Source organism: Diospyros lotus, chromosome 6 (genome assembly GCF_014633365.1).
Source record: "Diospyros lotus cultivar Yz01 chromosome 6, ASM1463336v1, whole genome shotgun sequence".
Taxonomy (NCBI): Eukaryota; Viridiplantae; Streptophyta; class Magnoliopsida; order Ericales; family Ebenaceae; genus Diospyros; species Diospyros lotus.
This window is the reverse complement of record NC_068343.1, coordinates 40217793-40236193: the sequence shown is the minus strand read 5'-3', so window position 1 is coordinate 40236193 and position 18401 is coordinate 40217793. Positions and strand designations below refer to the sequence as shown.

At 55.1% G+C, this 18401-nt stretch overlaps 38 non-coding genes across 38 annotated transcripts; all 38 read left to right on the top strand.

Annotated features, from left to right (window-relative positions):
- Window positions 1–4: 4 nt before the first annotated feature.
- Window positions 5–123, top strand: LOC127805232 (5S ribosomal RNA). Its single transcript, XR_008023984.1, has one exon. It is a non-coding gene; the product is annotated as a 5S ribosomal RNA (ribosomal RNA).
- Window positions 124–495: 372 nt separating this feature from the next.
- On the top strand, window positions 496–614 carry LOC127805231 (5S ribosomal RNA). The gene has a single exon (XR_008023983.1). It is a non-coding gene; the product is annotated as a 5S ribosomal RNA (ribosomal RNA).
- A 371-nt stretch (window positions 615–985) lies between these two features.
- LOC127805230 (5S ribosomal RNA) lies at window positions 986–1104 on the top strand. Its single transcript, XR_008023981.1, has one exon. It is a non-coding gene; the product is annotated as a 5S ribosomal RNA (ribosomal RNA).
- Window positions 1105–1475: 371 nt separating this feature from the next.
- On the top strand, window positions 1476–1594 carry LOC127805229 (5S ribosomal RNA). The gene has a single exon (XR_008023980.1). It is a non-coding gene; the product is annotated as a 5S ribosomal RNA (ribosomal RNA).
- A 371-nt stretch (window positions 1595–1965) lies between these two features.
- Window positions 1966–2084, top strand: LOC127805228 (5S ribosomal RNA). The gene has a single exon (XR_008023979.1). It is a non-coding gene; the product is annotated as a 5S ribosomal RNA (ribosomal RNA).
- Window positions 2085–2455: 371 nt separating this feature from the next.
- LOC127805226 (5S ribosomal RNA) lies at window positions 2456–2574 on the top strand. Its single transcript, XR_008023977.1, has one exon. It is a non-coding gene; the product is annotated as a 5S ribosomal RNA (ribosomal RNA).
- Window positions 2575–2946: 372 nt separating this feature from the next.
- Window positions 2947–3065, top strand: LOC127805224 (5S ribosomal RNA). The gene has a single exon (XR_008023976.1). It is a non-coding gene; the product is annotated as a 5S ribosomal RNA (ribosomal RNA).
- Window positions 3066–3436: 371 nt separating this feature from the next.
- Window positions 3437–3555, top strand: LOC127805223 (5S ribosomal RNA). The gene has a single exon (XR_008023975.1). It is a non-coding gene; the product is annotated as a 5S ribosomal RNA (ribosomal RNA).
- A 371-nt stretch (window positions 3556–3926) lies between these two features.
- Window positions 3927–4045, top strand: LOC127805222 (5S ribosomal RNA). Its single transcript, XR_008023974.1, has one exon. It is a non-coding gene; the product is annotated as a 5S ribosomal RNA (ribosomal RNA).
- Window positions 4046–4414: 369 nt separating this feature from the next.
- On the top strand, window positions 4415–4533 carry LOC127805221 (5S ribosomal RNA). Its single transcript, XR_008023973.1, has one exon. It is a non-coding gene; the product is annotated as a 5S ribosomal RNA (ribosomal RNA).
- Window positions 4534–4904: 371 nt separating this feature from the next.
- LOC127805220 (5S ribosomal RNA) lies at window positions 4905–5023 on the top strand. Its single transcript, XR_008023972.1, has one exon. It is a non-coding gene; the product is annotated as a 5S ribosomal RNA (ribosomal RNA).
- Window positions 5024–5394: 371 nt separating this feature from the next.
- Window positions 5395–5513, top strand: LOC127805219 (5S ribosomal RNA). The gene has a single exon (XR_008023971.1). It is a non-coding gene; the product is annotated as a 5S ribosomal RNA (ribosomal RNA).
- Window positions 5514–5884: 371 nt separating this feature from the next.
- On the top strand, window positions 5885–6003 carry LOC127805218 (5S ribosomal RNA). The gene has a single exon (XR_008023970.1). It is a non-coding gene; the product is annotated as a 5S ribosomal RNA (ribosomal RNA).
- Window positions 6004–6374: 371 nt separating this feature from the next.
- LOC127805217 (5S ribosomal RNA) lies at window positions 6375–6493 on the top strand. Its single transcript, XR_008023969.1, has one exon. It is a non-coding gene; the product is annotated as a 5S ribosomal RNA (ribosomal RNA).
- Window positions 6494–6865: 372 nt separating this feature from the next.
- On the top strand, window positions 6866–6984 carry LOC127805216 (5S ribosomal RNA). Its single transcript, XR_008023968.1, has one exon. It is a non-coding gene; the product is annotated as a 5S ribosomal RNA (ribosomal RNA).
- A 370-nt stretch (window positions 6985–7354) lies between these two features.
- On the top strand, window positions 7355–7473 carry LOC127805297 (5S ribosomal RNA). The gene has a single exon (XR_008024048.1). It is a non-coding gene; the product is annotated as a 5S ribosomal RNA (ribosomal RNA).
- Window positions 7474–7842: 369 nt separating this feature from the next.
- On the top strand, window positions 7843–7961 carry LOC127805214 (5S ribosomal RNA). The gene has a single exon (XR_008023966.1). It is a non-coding gene; the product is annotated as a 5S ribosomal RNA (ribosomal RNA).
- Window positions 7962–8331: 370 nt separating this feature from the next.
- LOC127805213 (5S ribosomal RNA) lies at window positions 8332–8450 on the top strand. The gene has a single exon (XR_008023965.1). It is a non-coding gene; the product is annotated as a 5S ribosomal RNA (ribosomal RNA).
- Window positions 8451–8821: 371 nt separating this feature from the next.
- Window positions 8822–8940, top strand: LOC127805212 (5S ribosomal RNA). Its single transcript, XR_008023964.1, has one exon. It is a non-coding gene; the product is annotated as a 5S ribosomal RNA (ribosomal RNA).
- Window positions 8941–9311: 371 nt separating this feature from the next.
- Window positions 9312–9430, top strand: LOC127805211 (5S ribosomal RNA). The gene has a single exon (XR_008023963.1). It is a non-coding gene; the product is annotated as a 5S ribosomal RNA (ribosomal RNA).
- Window positions 9431–9801: 371 nt separating this feature from the next.
- LOC127805210 (5S ribosomal RNA) lies at window positions 9802–9920 on the top strand. Its single transcript, XR_008023962.1, has one exon. It is a non-coding gene; the product is annotated as a 5S ribosomal RNA (ribosomal RNA).
- Window positions 9921–10291: 371 nt separating this feature from the next.
- Window positions 10292–10410, top strand: LOC127805209 (5S ribosomal RNA). Its single transcript, XR_008023961.1, has one exon. It is a non-coding gene; the product is annotated as a 5S ribosomal RNA (ribosomal RNA).
- A 371-nt stretch (window positions 10411–10781) lies between these two features.
- On the top strand, window positions 10782–10900 carry LOC127805208 (5S ribosomal RNA). The gene has a single exon (XR_008023960.1). It is a non-coding gene; the product is annotated as a 5S ribosomal RNA (ribosomal RNA).
- A 372-nt stretch (window positions 10901–11272) lies between these two features.
- Window positions 11273–11391, top strand: LOC127805207 (5S ribosomal RNA). The gene has a single exon (XR_008023959.1). It is a non-coding gene; the product is annotated as a 5S ribosomal RNA (ribosomal RNA).
- Window positions 11392–11762: 371 nt separating this feature from the next.
- LOC127805206 (5S ribosomal RNA) lies at window positions 11763–11881 on the top strand. The gene has a single exon (XR_008023958.1). It is a non-coding gene; the product is annotated as a 5S ribosomal RNA (ribosomal RNA).
- A 371-nt stretch (window positions 11882–12252) lies between these two features.
- On the top strand, window positions 12253–12371 carry LOC127805205 (5S ribosomal RNA). The gene has a single exon (XR_008023957.1). It is a non-coding gene; the product is annotated as a 5S ribosomal RNA (ribosomal RNA).
- Window positions 12372–12742: 371 nt separating this feature from the next.
- On the top strand, window positions 12743–12861 carry LOC127805203 (5S ribosomal RNA). The gene has a single exon (XR_008023955.1). It is a non-coding gene; the product is annotated as a 5S ribosomal RNA (ribosomal RNA).
- A 372-nt stretch (window positions 12862–13233) lies between these two features.
- Window positions 13234–13352, top strand: LOC127805202 (5S ribosomal RNA). The gene has a single exon (XR_008023954.1). It is a non-coding gene; the product is annotated as a 5S ribosomal RNA (ribosomal RNA).
- A 370-nt stretch (window positions 13353–13722) lies between these two features.
- LOC127805201 (5S ribosomal RNA) lies at window positions 13723–13841 on the top strand. The gene has a single exon (XR_008023953.1). It is a non-coding gene; the product is annotated as a 5S ribosomal RNA (ribosomal RNA).
- A 372-nt stretch (window positions 13842–14213) lies between these two features.
- On the top strand, window positions 14214–14332 carry LOC127805200 (5S ribosomal RNA). The gene has a single exon (XR_008023952.1). It is a non-coding gene; the product is annotated as a 5S ribosomal RNA (ribosomal RNA).
- Window positions 14333–14703: 371 nt separating this feature from the next.
- LOC127805198 (5S ribosomal RNA) lies at window positions 14704–14822 on the top strand. Its single transcript, XR_008023951.1, has one exon. It is a non-coding gene; the product is annotated as a 5S ribosomal RNA (ribosomal RNA).
- Window positions 14823–15193: 371 nt separating this feature from the next.
- Window positions 15194–15312, top strand: LOC127805197 (5S ribosomal RNA). Its single transcript, XR_008023950.1, has one exon. It is a non-coding gene; the product is annotated as a 5S ribosomal RNA (ribosomal RNA).
- A 371-nt stretch (window positions 15313–15683) lies between these two features.
- On the top strand, window positions 15684–15802 carry LOC127805196 (5S ribosomal RNA). The gene has a single exon (XR_008023949.1). It is a non-coding gene; the product is annotated as a 5S ribosomal RNA (ribosomal RNA).
- A 371-nt stretch (window positions 15803–16173) lies between these two features.
- On the top strand, window positions 16174–16292 carry LOC127805195 (5S ribosomal RNA). Its single transcript, XR_008023948.1, has one exon. It is a non-coding gene; the product is annotated as a 5S ribosomal RNA (ribosomal RNA).
- A 371-nt stretch (window positions 16293–16663) lies between these two features.
- On the top strand, window positions 16664–16782 carry LOC127805194 (5S ribosomal RNA). The gene has a single exon (XR_008023947.1). It is a non-coding gene; the product is annotated as a 5S ribosomal RNA (ribosomal RNA).
- Window positions 16783–17153: 371 nt separating this feature from the next.
- On the top strand, window positions 17154–17272 carry LOC127805193 (5S ribosomal RNA). Its single transcript, XR_008023946.1, has one exon. It is a non-coding gene; the product is annotated as a 5S ribosomal RNA (ribosomal RNA).
- Window positions 17273–17643: 371 nt separating this feature from the next.
- LOC127805191 (5S ribosomal RNA) lies at window positions 17644–17762 on the top strand. The gene has a single exon (XR_008023944.1). It is a non-coding gene; the product is annotated as a 5S ribosomal RNA (ribosomal RNA).
- Window positions 17763–18133: 371 nt separating this feature from the next.
- LOC127805190 (5S ribosomal RNA) lies at window positions 18134–18252 on the top strand. Its single transcript, XR_008023943.1, has one exon. It is a non-coding gene; the product is annotated as a 5S ribosomal RNA (ribosomal RNA).
- The last annotated feature ends 149 nt before the right edge of the window (window positions 18253–18401 follow it).

The window sequence follows — 18401 nt, the reverse complement described above, 5'->3', positions numbered from 1 at the left end:
GTGCGGGTGCGATCATACCAGCACTAATGCACCGGATCCCATCAGAACTCCGAAGTTAAGCGTGCTTGGGCGAGAGCAGTACTAGGATGGGTGACCCCCTGGGAAGTCCTCGTGTTGCACCCCTTTTTTTTGCTCCTTTCCAGTCCTCCCCGAGAAACGGTTCCGCGTCGGCGTAACCGTATTCCCCGTTTTTCCCCTGTGTTCTGGACTGTTGGGGTTCAGCGTTCGCTACAGTTTTCACGGTTTAAGGTTCCTTAACGTTCCCGGAGCTCATTTAAGAGCGAAAATCGTTAGGGATTTATAACCGCCTCCGGATCTTTGCAGCGTGCAGATCTTTTAAAAAAAAAACGTACGCCGCCTCCGAATCGGTCGGCGACTTTCGCTTCTGGCTTCTTACCGGTCCCGAGCGGGCCCCACTCATCGTGGAGGGGGGCAGGGAGCGATCCGCGCCCCCCTGGACGATGCCATAAATGAACAGAGGCAACCTTAGTGTGCGGGTGCGATCATACCAGCACTAATGCACCGGATCCCATCAGAACTCCGAAGTTAAGCGTGCTTGGGCGAGAGCAGTACTAGGATGGGTGACCCCCTGGGAAGTCCTCGTGTTGCACCCCTTTTTTTTGCTCCTTTCCAGTCCTCCCCGAGAAACGGTTCCGCGTCGGCGTAACCGTATTCCCCGTTTTTCCCCTGTGTTCTGGACTGTTGGGGTTCAGCGTTCGCTACAGTTTTCACGGTTTAAGGTTCCTTAACGTTCCCGGAGCTCATTTAAGAGCGAAAATCGTTAGGGATTTATAACCGCCTCCGGATCTTTGCAGCGTGCAGATCTTTAAAAAAAAAACGTACGCCGCCTCCGAATCGGTCGGCGACTTTCGCTTCTGGCTTCTTACCGGTCCCGAGCGGGCCCCACTCATCGTGGAGGGGGGCAGGGAGCGATCCGCGCCCCCCTGGACGATGCCATAAATGAACAGAGGCAACCTTAGTGTGCGGGTGCGATCATACCAGCACTAATGCACCGGATCCCATCAGAACTCCGAAGTTAAGCGTGCTTGGGCGAGAGCAGTACTAGGATGGGTGACCCCCTGGGAAGTCCTCGTGTTGCACCCCTTTTTTTTGCTCCTTTCCAGTCCTCCCCGAGAAACGGTTCCGCGTCGGCGTAACCGTATTCCCCGTTTTTCCCCTGTGTTCTGGACTGTTGGGGTTCAGCGTTCGCTACAGTTTTCACGGTTTAAGGTTCCTTAACGTTCCCGGAGCTCATTTAAGAGCGAAAATCGTTAGGGATTTATAACCGCCTCCGGATCTTTGCAGCGTGCAGATCTTTAAAAAAAAAACGTACGCCGCCTCCGAATCGGTCGGCGACTTTCGCTTCTGGCTTCTTACCGGTCCCGAGCGGGCCCCACTCATCGTGGAGGGGGGCAGGGAGCGATCCGCGCCCCCCTGGACGATGCCATAAATGAACAGAGGCAACCTTAGTGTGCGGGTGCGATCATACCAGCACTAATGCACCGGATCCCATCAGAACTCCGAAGTTAAGCGTGCTTGGGCGAGAGCAGTACTAGGATGGGTGACCCCCTGGGAAGTCCTCGTGTTGCACCCCTTTTTTTTGCTCCTTTCCAGTCCTCCCCGAGAAACGGTTCCGCGTCGGCGTAACCGTATTCCCCGTTTTTCCCCTGTGTTCTGGACTGTTGGGGTTCAGCGTTCGCTACAGTTTTCACGGTTTAAGGTTCCTTAACGTTCCCGGAGCTCATTTAAGAGCGAAAATCGTTAGGGATTTATAACCGCCTCCGGATCTTTGCAGCGTGCAGATCTTTAAAAAAAAAACGTACGCCGCCTCCGAATCGGTCGGCGACTTTCGCTTCTGGCTTCTTACCGGTCCCGAGCGGGCCCCACTCATCGTGGAGGGGGGCAGGGAGCGATCCGCGCCCCCCTGGACGATGCCATAAATGAACAGAGGCAACCTTAGTGTGCGGGTGCGATCATACCAGCACTAATGCACCGGATCCCATCAGAACTCCGAAGTTAAGCGTGCTTGGGCGAGAGCAGTACTAGGATGGGTGACCCCCTGGGAAGTCCTCGTGTTGCACCCCTTTTTTTTGCTCCTTTCCAGTCCTCCCCGAGAAACGGTTCCGCGTCGGCGTAACCGTATTCCCCGTTTTTCCCCTGTGTTCTGGACTGTTGGGGTTCAGCGTTCGCTACAGTTTTCACGGTTTAAGGTTCCTTAACGTTCCCGGAGCTCATTTAAGAGCGAAAATCGTTAGGGATTTATAACCGCCTCCGGATCTTTGCAGCGTGCAGATCTTTAAAAAAAAAACGTACGCCGCCTCCGAATCGGTCGGCGACTTTCGCTTCTGGCTTCTTACCGGTCCCGAGCGGGCCCCACTCATCGTGGAGGGGGGCAGGGAGCGATCCGCGCCCCCCTGGACGATGCCATAAATGAACAGAGGCAACCTTAGTGTGCGGGTGCGATCATACCAGCACTAATGCACCGGATCCCATCAGAACTCCGAAGTTAAGCGTGCTTGGGCGAGAGCAGTACTAGGATGGGTGACCCCCTGGGAAGTCCTCGTGTTGCACCCCTTTTTTTTGCTCCTTTCCAGTCCTCCCCGAGAAACGGTTCCGCGTCGGCGTAACCGTATTCCCCGTTTTTCCCCTGTGTTCTGGACTGTTGGGGTTCAGCGTTCGCTACAGTTTTCACGGTTTAAGGTTCCTTAACGTTCCCGGAGCTCATTTAAGAGCGAAAATCGTTAGGGATTTATAACCGCCTCCGGATCTTTGCAGCGTGCAGATCTTTAAAAAAAAAAACGTACGCCGCCTCCGAATCGGTCGGCGACTTTCGCTTCTGGCTTCTTACCGGTCCCGAGCGGGCCCCACTCATCGTGGAGGGGGGCAGGGAGCGATCCGCGCCCCCCTGGACGATGCCATAAATGAACAGAGGCAACCTTAGTGTGCGGGTGCGATCATACCAGCACTAATGCACCGGATCCCATCAGAACTCCGAAGTTAAGCGTGCTTGGGCGAGAGCAGTACTAGGATGGGTGACCCCCTGGGAAGTCCTCGTGTTGCACCCCTTTTTTTTGCTCCTTTCCAGTCCTCCCCGAGAAACGGTTCCGCGTCGGCGTAACCGTATTCCCCGTTTTTCCCCTGTGTTCTGGACTGTTGGGGTTCAGCGTTCGCTACAGTTTTCACGGTTTAAGGTTCCTTAACGTTCCCGGAGCTCATTTAAGAGCGAAAATCGTTAGGGATTTATAACCGCCTCCGGATCTTTGCAGCGTGCAGATCTTTAAAAAAAAAACGTACGCCGCCTCCGAATCGGTCGGCGACTTTCGCTTCTGGCTTCTTACCGGTCCCGAGCGGGCCCCACTCATCGTGGAGGGGGGCAGGGAGCGATCCGCGCCCCCCTGGACGATGCCATAAATGAACAGAGGCAACCTTAGTGTGCGGGTGCGATCATACCAGCACTAATGCACCGGATCCCATCAGAACTCCGAAGTTAAGCGTGCTTGGGCGAGAGCAGTACTAGGATGGGTGACCCCCTGGGAAGTCCTCGTGTTGCACCCCTTTTTTTTGCTCCTTTCCAGTCCTCCCCGAGAAACGGTTCCGCGTCGGCGTAACCGTATTCCCCGTTTTTCCCCTGTGTTCTGGACTGTTGGGGTTCAGCGTTCGCTACAGTTTTCACGGTTTAAGGTTCCTTAACGTTCCCGGAGCTCATTTAAGAGCGAAAATCGTTAGGGATTTATAACCGCCTCCGGATCTTTGCAGCGTGCAGATCTTTAAAAAAAAAACGTACGCCGCCTCCGAATCGGTCGGCGACTTTCGCTTCTGGCTTCTTACCGGTCCCGAGCGGGCCCCACTCATCGTGGAGGGGGGCAGGGAGCGATCCGCGCCCCCCTGGACGATGCCATAAATGAACAGAGGCAACCTTAGTGTGCGGGTGCGATCATACCAGCACTAATGCACCGGATCCCATCAGAACTCCGAAGTTAAGCGTGCTTGGGCGAGAGCAGTACTAGGATGGGTGACCCCCTGGGAAGTCCTCGTGTTGCACCCCTTTTTTTTGCTCCTTTCCAGTCCTCCCGAGAAACGGTTCCGCGTCGGCGTAACCGTATTCCCCGTTTTTCCCCTGTGTTCTGGACTGTTGGGGTTCAGCGTTCGCTACAGTTTTCACGGTTTAAGGTTCCTTAACGTTCCCGGAGCTCATTTAAGAGCGAAAATCGTTAGGGATTTATAACCGCCTCCGGATCTTTGCAGCGTGCAGATCTTTAAAAAAAAAACGTACGCCGCCTCCGAATCGGTCGGCGACTTTCGCTTCTGGCTTCTTACCGGTCCCGAGCGGGCCCCACTCATCGTGGAGGGGGGCAGGGAGCGATCCGCGCCCCCTGGACGATGCCATAAATGAACAGAGGCAACCTTAGTGTGCGGGTGCGATCATACCAGCACTAATGCACCGGATCCCATCAGAACTCCGAAGTTAAGCGTGCTTGGGCGAGAGCAGTACTAGGATGGGTGACCCCCTGGGAAGTCCTCGTGTTGCACCCCTTTTTTTTGCTCCTTTCCAGTCCTCCCCGAGAAACGGTTCCGCGTCGGCGTAACCGTATTCCCCGTTTTTCCCCTGTGTTCTGGACTGTTGGGGTTCAGCGTTCGCTACAGTTTTCACGGTTTAAGGTTCCTTAACGTTCCCGGAGCTCATTTAAGAGCGAAAATCGTTAGGGATTTATAACCGCCTCCGGATCTTTGCAGCGTGCAGATCTTTAAAAAAAAAACGTACGCCGCCTCCGAATCGGTCGGCGACTTTCGCTTCTGGCTTCTTACCGGTCCCGAGCGGGCCCCACTCATCGTGGAGGGGGGCAGGGAGCGATCCGCGCCCCCCTGGACGATGCCATAAATGAACAGAGGCAACCTTAGTGTGCGGGTGCGATCATACCAGCACTAATGCACCGGATCCCATCAGAACTCCGAAGTTAAGCGTGCTTGGGCGAGAGCAGTACTAGGATGGGTGACCCCCTGGGAAGTCCTCGTGTTGCACCCCTTTTTTTTGCTCCTTTCCAGTCCTCCCCGAGAAACGGTTCCGCGTCGGCGTAACCGTATTCCCCGTTTTTCCCCTGTGTTCTGGACTGTTGGGGTTCAGCGTTCGCTACAGTTTTCACGGTTTAAGGTTCCTTAACGTTCCCGGAGCTCATTTAAGAGCGAAAATCGTTAGGGATTTATAACCGCCTCCGGATCTTTGCAGCGTGCAGATCTTTAAAAAAAAAACGTACGCCGCCTCCGAATCGGTCGGCGACTTTCGCTTCTGGCTTCTTACCGGTCCCGAGCGGGCCCCACTCATCGTGGAGGGGGGCAGGGAGCGATCCGCGCCCCCCTGGACGATGCCATAAATGAACAGAGGCAACCTTAGTGTGCGGGTGCGATCATACCAGCACTAATGCACCGGATCCCATCAGAACTCCGAAGTTAAGCGTGCTTGGGCGAGAGCAGTACTAGGATGGGTGACCCCCTGGGAAGTCCTCGTGTTGCACCCCTTTTTTTTGCTCCTTTCCAGTCCTCCCCGAGAAACGGTTCCGCGTCGGCGTAACCGTATTCCCCGTTTTTCCCCTGTGTTCTGGACTGTTGGGGTTCAGCGTTCGCTACAGTTTTCACGGTTTAAGGTTCCTTAACGTTCCCGGAGCTCATTTAAGAGCGAAAATCGTTAGGGATTTATAACCGCCTCCGGATCTTTGCAGCGTGCAGATCTTTAAAAAAAAAACGTACGCCGCCTCCGAATCGGTCGGCGACTTTCGCTTCTGGCTTCTTACCGGTCCCGAGCGGGCCCCACTCATCGTGGAGGGGGGCAGGGAGCGATCCGCGCCCCCCTGGACGATGCCATAAATGAACAGAGGCAACCTTAGTGTGCGGGTGCGATCATACCAGCACTAATGCACCGGATCCCATCAGAACTCCGAAGTTAAGCGTGCTTGGGCGAGAGCAGTACTAGGATGGGTGACCCCCTGGGAAGTCCTCGTGTTGCACCCCTTTTTTTTGCTCCTTTCCAGTCCTCCCCGAGAAACGGTTCCGCGTCGGCGTAACCGTATTCCCCGTTTTTCCCCTGTGTTCTGGACTGTTGGGGTTCAGCGTTCGCTACAGTTTTCACGGTTTAAGGTTCCTTAACGTTCCCGGAGCTCATTTAAGAGCGAAAATCGTTAGGGATTTATAACCGCCTCCGGATCTTTGCAGCGTGCAGATCTTTAAAAAAAAAACGTACGCCGCCTCCGAATCGGTCGGCGACTTTCGCTTCTGGCTTCTTACCGGTCCCGAGCGGGCCCCACTCATCGTGGAGGGGGGCAGGGAGCGATCCGCGCCCCCCTGGACGATGCCATAAATGAACAGAGGCAACCTTAGTGTGCGGGTGCGATCATACCAGCACTAATGCACCGGATCCCATCAGAACTCCGAAGTTAAGCGTGCTTGGGCGAGAGCAGTACTAGGATGGGTGACCCCCTGGGAAGTCCTCGTGTTGCACCCCTTTTTTTTGCTCCTTTCCAGTCCTCCCCGAGAAACGGTTCCGCGTCGGCGTAACCGTATTCCCCGTTTTTCCCCTGTGTTCTGGACTGTTGGGGTTCAGCGTTCGCTACAGTTTTCACGGTTTAAGGTTCCTTAACGTTCCCGGAGCTCATTTAAGAGCGAAAATCGTTAGGGATTTATAACCGCCTCCGGATCTTTGCAGCGTGCAGATCTTTAAAAAAAAAAACGTACGCCGCCTCCGAATCGGTCGGCGACTTTCGCTTCTGGCTTCTTACCGGTCCCGAGCGGGCCCCACTCATCGTGGAGGGGGGCAGGGAGCGATCCGCGCCCCCCTGGACGATGCCATAAATGAACAGAGGCAACCTTAGTGTGCGGGTGCGATCATACCAGCACTAATGCACCGGATCCCATCAGAACTCCGAAGTTAAGCGTGCTTGGGCGAGAGCAGTACTAGGATGGGTGACCCCCTGGGAAGTCCTCGTGTTGCACCCCTTTTTTTTGCTCCTTTCCAGTCCTCCCCGAGAAACGGTTCCGCGTCGGCGTAACCGTATTCCCGTTTTTCCCCTGTGTTCTGGACTGTTGGGGTTCAGCGTTCGCTACAGTTTTCACGGTTTAAGGTTCCTTAACGTTCCCGGAGCTCATTTAAGAGCGAAAATCGTTAGGGATTTATAACCGCCTCCGGATCTTTGCAGCGTGCAGATCTTTAAAAAAAAAACGTACGCCGCCTCCGAATCGGTCGGCGACTTTCGCTTCTGGCTTCTTACCGGTCCCGAGCGGGCCCCACTCATCGTGGAGGGGGGCAGGGAGCGATCCGCGCCCCCCTGGACGATGCCATAAATGAACAGAGGCAACCTTAGTGTGCGGGTGCGATCATACCAGCACTAATGCACCGGATCCCATCAGAACTCCGAAGTTAAGCGTGCTTGGGCGAGAGCAGTACTAGGATGGGTGACCCCCTGGGAAGTCCTCGTGTTGCACCCTTTTTTTTGCTCCTTTCCAGTCCTCCCCGAGAAACGGTTCCGCGTCGGCGTAACCGTATTCCCCGTTTTTCCCCTGTGTTCTGGACTGTTGGGGTTCAGCGTTCGCTACAGTTTTCACGGTTTAAGGTTCCTTAACGTTCCCGGAGCTCATTTAAGAGCGAAAATCGTTAGGGATTTATAACCGCCTCCGGATCTTTGCAGCGTGCAGATCTTTAAAAAAAAAACGTACGCCGCCTCCGAATCGGTCGGCGACTTTCGCTTCTGGCTTCTTACCGGTCCCGAGCGGGCCCCACTCATCGTGGAGGGGGGCAGGGAGCGATCCGCGCCCCCTGGACGATGCCATAAATGAACAGAGGCAACCTTAGTGTGCGGGTGCGATCATACCAGCACTAATGCACCGGATCCCATCAGAACTCCGAAGTTAAGCGTGCTTGGGCGAGAGCAGTACTAGGATGGGTGACCCCCTGGGAAGTCCTCGTGTTGCACCCCTTTTTTTTGCTCCTTTCCAGTCCTCCCCGAGAAACGGTTCCGCGTCGGCGTAACCGTATTCCCCGTTTTTCCCCTGTGTTCTGGACTGTTGGGGTTCAGCGTTCGCTACAGTTTTCACGGTTTAAGGTTCCTTAACGTTCCCGGAGCTCATTTAAGAGCGAAAATCGTTAGGGATTTATAACCGCCTCCGGATCTTTGCAGCGTGCAGATCTTTAAAAAAAAAACGTACGCCGCCTCCGAATCGGTCGGCGACTTTCGCTTCTGGCTTCTTACCGGTCCCGAGCGGGCCCCACTCATCGTGGAGGGGGGCAGGGAGCGATCCGCGCCCCCTGGACGATGCCATAAATGAACAGAGGCAACCTTAGTGTGCGGGTGCGATCATACCAGCACTAATGCACCGGATCCCATCAGAACTCCGAAGTTAAGCGTGCTTGGGCGAGAGCAGTACTAGGATGGGTGACCCCCTGGGAAGTCCTCGTGTTGCACCCCTTTTTTTTGCTCCTTTCCAGTCCTCCCCGAGAAACGGTTCCGCGTCGGCGTAACCGTATTCCCCGTTTTTCCCCTGTGTTCTGGACTGTTGGGGTTCAGCGTTCGCTACAGTTTTCACGGTTTAAGGTTCCTTAACGTTCCCGGAGCTCATTTAAGAGCGAAAATCGTTAGGGATTTATAACCGCCTCCGGATCTTTGCAGCGTGCAGATCTTAAAAAAAAAAACGTACGCCGCCTCCGAATCGGTCGGCGACTTTCGCTTCTGGCTTCTTACCGGTCCCGAGCGGGCCCCACTCATCGTGGAGGGGGGCAGGGAGCGATCCGCGCCCCCCTGGACGATGCCATAAATGAACAGAGGCAACCTTAGTGTGCGGGTGCGATCATACCAGCACTAATGCACCGGATCCCATCAGAACTCCGAAGTTAAGCGTGCTTGGGCGAGAGCAGTACTAGGATGGGTGACCCCCTGGGAAGTCCTCGTGTTGCACCCCTTTTTTTTGCTCCTTTCCAGTCCTCCCCGAGAAACGGTTCCGCGTCGGCGTAACCGTATTCCCCGTTTTTCCCCTGTGTTCTGGACTGTTGGGGTTCAGCGTTCGCTACAGTTTTCACGGTTTAAGGTTCCTTAACGTTCCCGGAGCTCATTTAAGAGCGAAAATCGTTAGGGATTTATAACCGCCTCCGGATCTTTGCAGCGTGCAGATCTTTAAAAAAAAAACGTACGCCGCCTCCGAATCGGTCGGCGACTTTCGCTTCTGGCTTCTTACCGGTCCCGAGCGGGCCCCACTCATCGTGGAGGGGGGCAGGGAGCGATCCGCGCCCCCCTGGACGATGCCATAAATGAACAGAGGCAACCTTAGTGTGCGGGTGCGATCATACCAGCACTAATGCACCGGATCCCATCAGAACTCCGAAGTTAAGCGTGCTTGGGCGAGAGCAGTACTAGGATGGGTGACCCCCTGGGAAGTCCTCGTGTTGCACCCCTTTTTTTTGCTCCTTTCCAGTCCTCCCCGAGAAACGGTTCCGCGTCGGCGTAACCGTATTCCCCGTTTTTCCCCTGTGTTCTGGACTGTTGGGGTTCAGCGTTCGCTACAGTTTTCACGGTTTAAGGTTCCTTAACGTTCCCGGAGCTCATTTAAGAGCGAAAATCGTTAGGGATTTATAACCGCCTCCGGATCTTTGCAGCGTGCAGATCTTTAAAAAAAAAAACGTACGCCGCCTCCGAATCGGTCGGCGACTTTCGCTTCTGGCTTCTTACCGGTCCCGAGCGGGCCCCACTCATCGTGGAGGGGGGCAGGGAGCGATCCGCGCCCCCTGGACGATGCCATAAATGAACAGAGGCAACCTTAGTGTGCGGGTGCGATCATACCAGCACTAATGCACCGGATCCCATCAGAACTCCGAAGTTAAGCGTGCTTGGGCGAGAGCAGTACTAGGATGGGTGACCCCCTGGGAAGTCCTCGTGTTGCACCCCTTTTTTTTGCTCCTTTCCAGTCCTCCCCGAGAAACGGTTCCGCGTCGGCGTAACCGTATTCCCCGTTTTTCCCCTGTGTTCTGGACTGTTGGGGTTCAGCGTTCGCTACAGTTTTCACGGTTTAAGGTTCCTTAACGTTCCCGGAGCTCATTTAAGAGCGAAAATCGTTAGGGATTTATAACCGCCTCCGGATCTTTGCAGCGTGCAGATCTTTAAAAAAAAAACGTACGCCGCCTCCGAATCGGTCGGCGACTTTCGCTTCTGGCTTCTTACCGGTCCCGAGCGGGCCCCACTCATCGTGGAGGGGGGCAGGGAGCGATCCGCGCCCCCCTGGACGATGCCATAAATGAACAGAGGCAACCTTAGTGTGCGGGTGCGATCATACCAGCACTAATGCACCGGATCCCATCAGAACTCCGAAGTTAAGCGTGCTTGGGCGAGAGCAGTACTAGGATGGGTGACCCCCTGGGAAGTCCTCGTGTTGCACCCCTTTTTTTTGCTCCTTTCCAGTCCTCCCCGAGAAACGGTTCCGCGTCGGCGTAACCGTATTCCCGTTTTTCCCCTGTGTTCTGGACTGTTGGGGTTCAGCGTTCGCTACAGTTTTCACGGTTTAAGGTTCCTTAACGTTCCCGGAGCTCATTTAAGAGCGAAAATCGTTAGGGATTTATAACCGCCTCCGGATCTTTGCAGCGTGCAGATCTTTAAAAAAAAAAACGTACGCCGCCTCCGAATCGGTCGGCGACTTTCGCTTCTGGCTTCTTACCGGTCCCGAGCGGGCCCCACTCATCGTGGAGGGGGGCAGGGAGCGATCCGCGCCCCCCTGGACGATGCCATAAATGAACAGAGGCAACCTTAGTGTGCGGGTGCGATCATACCAGCACTAATGCACCGGATCCCATCAGAACTCCGAAGTTAAGCGTGCTTGGGCGAGAGCAGTACTAGGATGGGTGACCCCCTGGGAAGTCCTCGTGTTGCACCCCTTTTTTTTGCTCCTTTCCAGTCCTCCCCGAGAAACGGTTCCGCGTCGGCGTAACCGTATTCCCCGTTTTTCCCCTGTGTTCTGGACTGTTGGGGTTCAGCGTTCGCTACAGTTTTCACGGTTTAAGGTTCCTTAACGTTCCCGGAGCTCATTTAAGAGCGAAAATCGTTAGGGATTTATAACCGCCTCCGGATCTTTGCAGCGTGCAGATCTTTAAAAAAAAAAACGTACGCCGCCTCCGAATCGGTCGGCGACTTTCGCTTCTGGCTTCTTACCGGTCCCGAGCGGGCCCCACTCATCGTGGAGGGGGGCAGGGAGCGATCCGCGCCCCCCTGGACGATGCCATAAATGAACAGAGGCAACCTTAGTGTGCGGGTGCGATCATACCAGCACTAATGCACCGGATCCCATCAGAACTCCGAAGTTAAGCGTGCTTGGGCGAGAGCAGTACTAGGATGGGTGACCCCCTGGGAAGTCCTCGTGTTGCACCCCTTTTTTTTGCTCCTTTCCAGTCCTCCCCGAGAAACGGTTCCGCGTCGGCGTAACCGTATTCCCCGTTTTTCCCCTGTGTTCTGGACTGTTGGGGTTCAGCGTTCGCTACAGTTTTCACGGTTTAAGGTTCCTTAACGTTCCCGGAGCTCATTTAAGAGCGAAAATCGTTAGGGATTTATAACCGCCTCCGGATCTTTGCAGCGTGCAGATCTTTAAAAAAAAAACGTACGCCGCCTCCGAATCGGTCGGCGACTTTCGCTTCTGGCTTCTTACCGGTCCCGAGCGGGCCCCACTCATCGTGGAGGGGGGCAGGGAGCGATCCGCGCCCCCCTGGACGATGCCATAAATGAACAGAGGCAACCTTAGTGTGCGGGTGCGATCATACCAGCACTAATGCACCGGATCCCATCAGAACTCCGAAGTTAAGCGTGCTTGGGCGAGAGCAGTACTAGGATGGGTGACCCCCTGGGAAGTCCTCGTGTTGCACCCCTTTTTTTTGCTCCTTTCCAGTCCTCCCCGAGAAACGGTTCCGCGTCGGCGTAACCGTATTCCCCGTTTTTCCCCTGTGTTCTGGACTGTTGGGGTTCAGCGTTCGCTACAGTTTTCACGGTTTAAGGTTCCTTAACGTTCCCGGAGCTCATTTAAGAGCGAAAATCGTTAGGGATTTATAACCGCCTCCGGATCTTTGCAGCGTGCAGATCTTTAAAAAAAAAACGTACGCCGCCTCCGAATCGGTCGGCGACTTTCGCTTCTGGCTTCTTACCGGTCCCGAGCGGGCCCCACTCATCGTGGAGGGGGGCAGGGAGCGATCCGCGCCCCCCTGGACGATGCCATAAATGAACAGAGGCAACCTTAGTGTGCGGGTGCGATCATACCAGCACTAATGCACCGGATCCCATCAGAACTCCGAAGTTAAGCGTGCTTGGGCGAGAGCAGTACTAGGATGGGTGACCCCCTGGGAAGTCCTCGTGTTGCACCCCTTTTTTTTGCTCCTTTCCAGTCCTCCCCGAGAAACGGTTCCGCGTCGGCGTAACCGTATTCCCCGTTTTTCCCCTGTGTTCTGGACTGTTGGGGTTCAGCGTTCGCTACAGTTTTCACGGTTTAAGGTTCCTTAACGTTCCCGGAGCTCATTTAAGAGCGAAAATCGTTAGGGATTTATAACCGCCTCCGGATCTTTGCAGCGTGCAGATCTTTAAAAAAAAAACGTACGCCGCCTCCGAATCGGTCGGCGACTTTCGCTTCTGGCTTCTTACCGGTCCCGAGCGGGCCCCACTCATCGTGGAGGGGGGCAGGGAGCGATCCGCGCCCCCCTGGACGATGCCATAAATGAACAGAGGCAACCTTAGTGTGCGGGTGCGATCATACCAGCACTAATGCACCGGATCCCATCAGAACTCCGAAGTTAAGCGTGCTTGGGCGAGAGCAGTACTAGGATGGGTGACCCCCTGGGAAGTCCTCGTGTTGCACCCCTTTTTTTTGCTCCTTTCCAGTCCTCCCCGAGAAACGGTTCCGCGTCGGCGTAACCGTATTCCCCGTTTTTCCCCTGTGTTCTGGACTGTTGGGGTTCAGCGTTCGCTACAGTTTTCACGGTTTAAGGTTCCTTAACGTTCCCGGAGCTCATTTAAGAGCGAAAATCGTTAGGGATTTATAACCGCCTCCGGATCTTTGCAGCGTGCAGATCTTTAAAAAAAAAAACGTACGCCGCCTCCGAATCGGTCGGCGACTTTCGCTTCTGGCTTCTTACCGGTCCCGAGCGGGCCCCACTCATCGTGGAGGGGGGCAGGGAGCGATCCGCGCCCCCCTGGACGATGCCATAAATGAACAGAGGCAACCTTAGTGTGCGGGTGCGATCATACCAGCACTAATGCACCGGATCCCATCAGAACTCCGAAGTTAAGCGTGCTTGGGCGAGAGCAGTACTAGGATGGGTGACCCCCTGGGAAGTCCTCGTGTTGCACCCCTTTTTTTTGCTCCTTTCCAGTCCTCCCCGAGAAACGGTTCCGCGTCGGCGTAACCGTATTCCCCGTTTTTCCCCTGTGTTCTGGACTGTTGGGGTTCAGCGTTCGCTACAGTTTTCACGGTTTAAGGTTCCTTAACGTTCCCGGAGCTCATTTAAGAGCGAAAATCGTTAGGGATTTATAACCGCCTCCGGATCTTTGCAGCGTGCAGATCTTTAAAAAAAAAACGTACGCCGCCTCCGAATCGGTCGGCGACTTTCGCTTCTGGCTTCTTACCGGTCCCGAGCGGGCCCCACTCATCGTGGAGGGGGGCAGGGAGCGATCCGCGCCCCCTGGACGATGCCATAAATGAACAGAGGCAACCTTAGTGTGCGGGTGCGATCATACCAGCACTAATGCACCGGATCCCATCAGAACTCCGAAGTTAAGCGTGCTTGGGCGAGAGCAGTACTAGGATGGGTGACCCCCTGGGAAGTCCTCGTGTTGCACCCCTTTTTTTTGCTCCTTTCCAGTCCTCCCCGAGAAACGGTTCCGCGTCGGCGTAACCGTATTCCCCGTTTTTCCCCTGTGTTCTGGACTGTTGGGGTTCAGCGTTCGCTACAGTTTTCACGGTTTAAGGTTCCTTAACGTTCCCGGAGCTCATTTAAGAGCGAAAATCGTTAGGGATTTATAACCGCCTCCGGATCTTTGCAGCGTGCAGATCTTTAAAAAAAAAAACGTACGCCGCCTCCGAATCGGTCGGCGACTTTCGCTTCTGGCTTCTTACCGGTCCCGAGCGGGCCCCACTCATCGTGGAGGGGGGCAGGGAGCGATCCGCGCCCCCCTGGACGATGCCATAAATGAACAGAGGCAACCTTAGTGTGCGGGTGCGATCATACCAGCACTAATGCACCGGATCCCATCAGAACTCCGAAGTTAAGCGTGCTTGGGCGAGAGCAGTACTAGGATGGGTGACCCCCTGGGAAGTCCTCGTGTTGCACCCCTTTTTTTTGCTCCTTTCCAGTCCTCCCCGAGAAACGGTTCCGCGTCGGCGTAACCGTATTCCCCGTTTTTCCCCTGTGTTCTGGACTGTTGGGGTTCAGCGTTCGCTACAGTTTTCACGGTTTAAGGTTCCTTAACGTTCCCGGAGCTCATTTAAGAGCGAAAATCGTTAGGGATTTATAACCGCCTCCGGATCTTTGCAGCGTGCAGATCTTTAAAAAAAAAACGTACGCCGCCTCCGAATCGGTCGGCGACTTTCGCTTCTGGCTTCTTACCGGTCCCGAGCGGGCCCCACTCATCGTGGAGGGGGGCAGGGAGCGATCCGCGCCCCCCTGGACGATGCCATAAATGAACAGAGGCAACCTTAGTGTGCGGGTGCGATCATACCAGCACTAATGCACCGGATCCCATCAGAACTCCGAAGTTAAGCGTGCTTGGGCGAGAGCAGTACTAGGATGGGTGACCCCCTGGGAAGTCCTCGTGTTGCACCCCTTTTTTTTGCTCCTTTCCAGTCCTCCCCGAGAAACGGTTCCGCGTCGGCGTAACCGTATTCCCCGTTTTTCCCCTGTGTTCTGGACTGTTGGGGTTCAGCGTTCGCTACAGTTTTCACGGTTTAAGGTTCCTTAACGTTCCCGGAGCTCATTTAAGAGCGAAAATCGTTAGGGATTTATAACCGCCTCCGGATCTTTGCAGCGTGCAGATCTTTAAAAAAAAAAACGTACGCCGCCTCCGAATCGGTCGGCGACTTTCGCTTCTGGCTTCTTACCGGTCCCGAGCGGGCCCCACTCATCGTGGAGGGGGGCAGGGAGCGATCCGCGCCCCCTGGACGATGCCATAAATGAACAGAGGCAACCTTAGTGTGCGGGTGCGATCATACCAGCACTAATGCACCGGATCCCATCAGAACTCCGAAGTTAAGCGTGCTTGGGCGAGAGCAGTACTAGGATGGGTGACCCCCTGGGAAGTCCTCGTGTTGCACCCCTTTTTTTTGCTCCTTTCCAGTCCTCCCCGAGAAACGGTTCCGCGTCGGCGTAACCGTATTCCCCGTTTTTCCCCTGTGTTCTGGACTGTTGGGGTTCAGCGTTCGCTACAGTTTTCACGGTTTAAGGTTCCTTAACGTTCCCGGAGCTCATTTAAGAGCGAAAATCGTTAGGGATTTATAACCGCCTCCGGATCTTTGCAGCGTGCAGATCTTTAAAAAAAAAACGTACGCCGCCTCCGAATCGGTCGGCGACTTTCGCTTCTGGCTTCTTACCGGTCCCGAGCGGGCCCCACTCATCGTGGAGGGGGGCAGGGAGCGATCCGCGCCCCCCTGGACGATGCCATAAATGAACAGAGGCAACCTTAGTGTGCGGGTGCGATCATACCAGCACTAATGCACCGGATCCCATCAGAACTCCGAAGTTAAGCGTGCTTGGGCGAGAGCAGTACTAGGATGGGTGACCCCCTGGGAAGTCCTCGTGTTGCACCCCTTTTTTTTGCTCCTTTCCAGTCCTCCCCGAGAAACGGTTCCGCGTCGGCGTAACCGTATTCCCCGTTTTTCCCCTGTGTTCTGGACTGTTGGGGTTCAGCGTTCGCTACAGTTTTCACGGTTTAAGGTTCCTTAACGTTCCCGGAGCTCATTTAAGAGCGAAAATCGTTAGGGATTTATAACCGCCTCCGGATCTTTGCAGCGTGCAGATCTTTAAAAAAAAAACGTACGCCGCCTCCGAATCGGTCGGCGACTTTCGCTTCTGGCTTCTTACCGGTCCCGAGCGGGCCCCACTCATCGTGGAGGGGGGCAGGGAGCGATCCGCGCCCCCCTGGACGATGCCATAAATGAACAGAGGCAACCTTAGTGTGCGGGTGCGATCATACCAGCACTAATGCACCGGATCCCATCAGAACTCCGAAGTTAAGCGTGCTTGGGCGAGAGCAGTACTAGGATGGGTGACCCCCTGGGAAGTCCTCGTGTTGCACCCCTTTTTTTTGCTCCTTTCCAGTCCTCCCCGAGAAACGGTTCCGCGTCGGCGTAACCGTATTCCCCGTTTTTCCCCTGTGTTCTGGACTGTTGGGGTTCAGCGTTCGCTACAGTTTTCACGGTTTAAGGTTCCTTAACGTTCCCGGAGCTCATTTAAGAGCGAAAATCGTTAGGGATTTATAACCGCCTCCGGATCTTTGCAGCGTGCAGATCTTTAAAAAAAAAACGTACGCCGCCTCCGAATCGGTCGGCGACTTTCGCTTCTGGCTTCTTACCGGTCCCGAGCGGGCCCCACTCATCGTGGAGGGGGGCAGGGAGCGATCCGCGCCCCCCTGGACGATGCCATAAATGAACAGAGGCAACCTTAGTGTGCGGGTGCGATCATACCAGCACTAATGCACCGGATCCCATCAGAACTCCGAAGTTAAGCGTGCTTGGGCGAGAGCAGTACTAGGATGGGTGACCCCCTGGGAAGTCCTCGTGTTGCACCCCTTTTTTTTGCTCCTTTCCAGTCCTCCCCGAGAAACGGTTCCGCGTCGGCGTAACCGTATTCCCCGTTTTTCCCCTGTGTTCTGGACTGTTGGGGTTCAGCGTTCGCTACAGTTTTCACGGTTTAAGGTTCCTTAACGTTCCCGGAGCTCATTTAAGAGCGAAAATCGTTAGGGATTTATAACCGCCTCCGGATCTTTGCAGCGTGCAGATCTTTAAAAAAAAAACGTACGCCGCCTCCGAATCGGTCGGCGACTTTCGCTTCTGGCTTCTTACCGGTCCCGAGCGGGCCCCACTCATCGTGGAGGGGGGCAGGGAGCGATCCGCGCCCCCCTGGACGATGCCATAAATGAACAGAGGCAACCTTAGTGTGCGGGTGCGATCATACCAGCACTAATGCACCGGATCCCATCAGAACTCCGAAGTTAAGCGTGCTTGGGCGAGAGCAGTACTAGGATGGGTGACCCCCTGGGAAGTCCTCGTGTTGCACCCCTTTTTTTTGCTCCTTTCCAGTCCTCCCCGAGAAACGGTTCCGCGTCGGCGTAACCGTATTCCCCGTTTTTCCCCTGTGTTCTGGACTGTTGGGGTTCAGCGTTCGCTACAGTTTTCACGGTTTAAGGTTCCTTAACGTTCCCGGAGCTCATTTAAGAGCGAAAATCGTTAGGGATTTATAACCGCCTCCGGATCTTTGCAGCGTGCAGATCTTTAAAAAAAAAACGTACGCCGCCTCCGAATCGGTCGGCGACTTTCGCTTCTGGCTTCTTACCGGTCCCGAGCGGGCCCCACTCATCGTGGAGGGGGGCAGGGAGCGATCCGCGCCCCCCTGGACGATGCCATAAATGAACAGAGGCAACCTTAGTGTGCGGGTGCGATCATACCAGCACTAATGCACCGGATCCCATCAGAACTCCGAAGTTAAGCGTGCTTGGGCGAGAGCAGTACTAGGATGGGTGACCCCCTGGGAAGTCCTCGTGTTGCACCCCTTTTTTTTGCTCCTTTCCAGTCCTCCCCGAGAAACGGTTCCGCGTCGGCGTAACCGTATTCCCCGTTTTTCCCCTGTGTTCTGGACTGTTGGGGTTCAGCGTTCGCTACAGTTTTCACGGTTTAAGGTTCCTTAACGTTCCCGGAGCTCATTTAAGAGCGAAAATCGTTAGGGATTTATAACCGCCTCCGGATCTTTGCAGCGTGCAGATCTTTAAAAAAAAAACGTACGCCGCCTCCGAATCGGTCGGCGACTTTCGCTTCTGGCTTCTTACCGGTCCCGAGCGGGCCCCACTCATCGTGGAGGGGGGCAGGGAGCGATCCGCGCCCCCCTGGACGATGCCATAAATGAACAGAGGCAACCTTAGTGTGCGGGTGCGATCATACCAGCACTAATGCACCGGATCCCATCAGAACTCCGAAGTTAAGCGTGCTTGGGCGAGAGCAGTACTAGGATGGGTGACCCCCTGGGAAGTCCTCGTGTTGCACCCCTTTTTTTTGCTCCTTTCCAGTCCTCCCCGAGAAACGGTTCCGCGTCGGCGTAACCGTATTCCCCGTTTTTCCCCTGTGTTCTGGACTGTTGGGGTTCAGCGTTCGCTACAGTTTTCACGGTTTAAGGTTCCTTAACGTTCCCGGAGCTC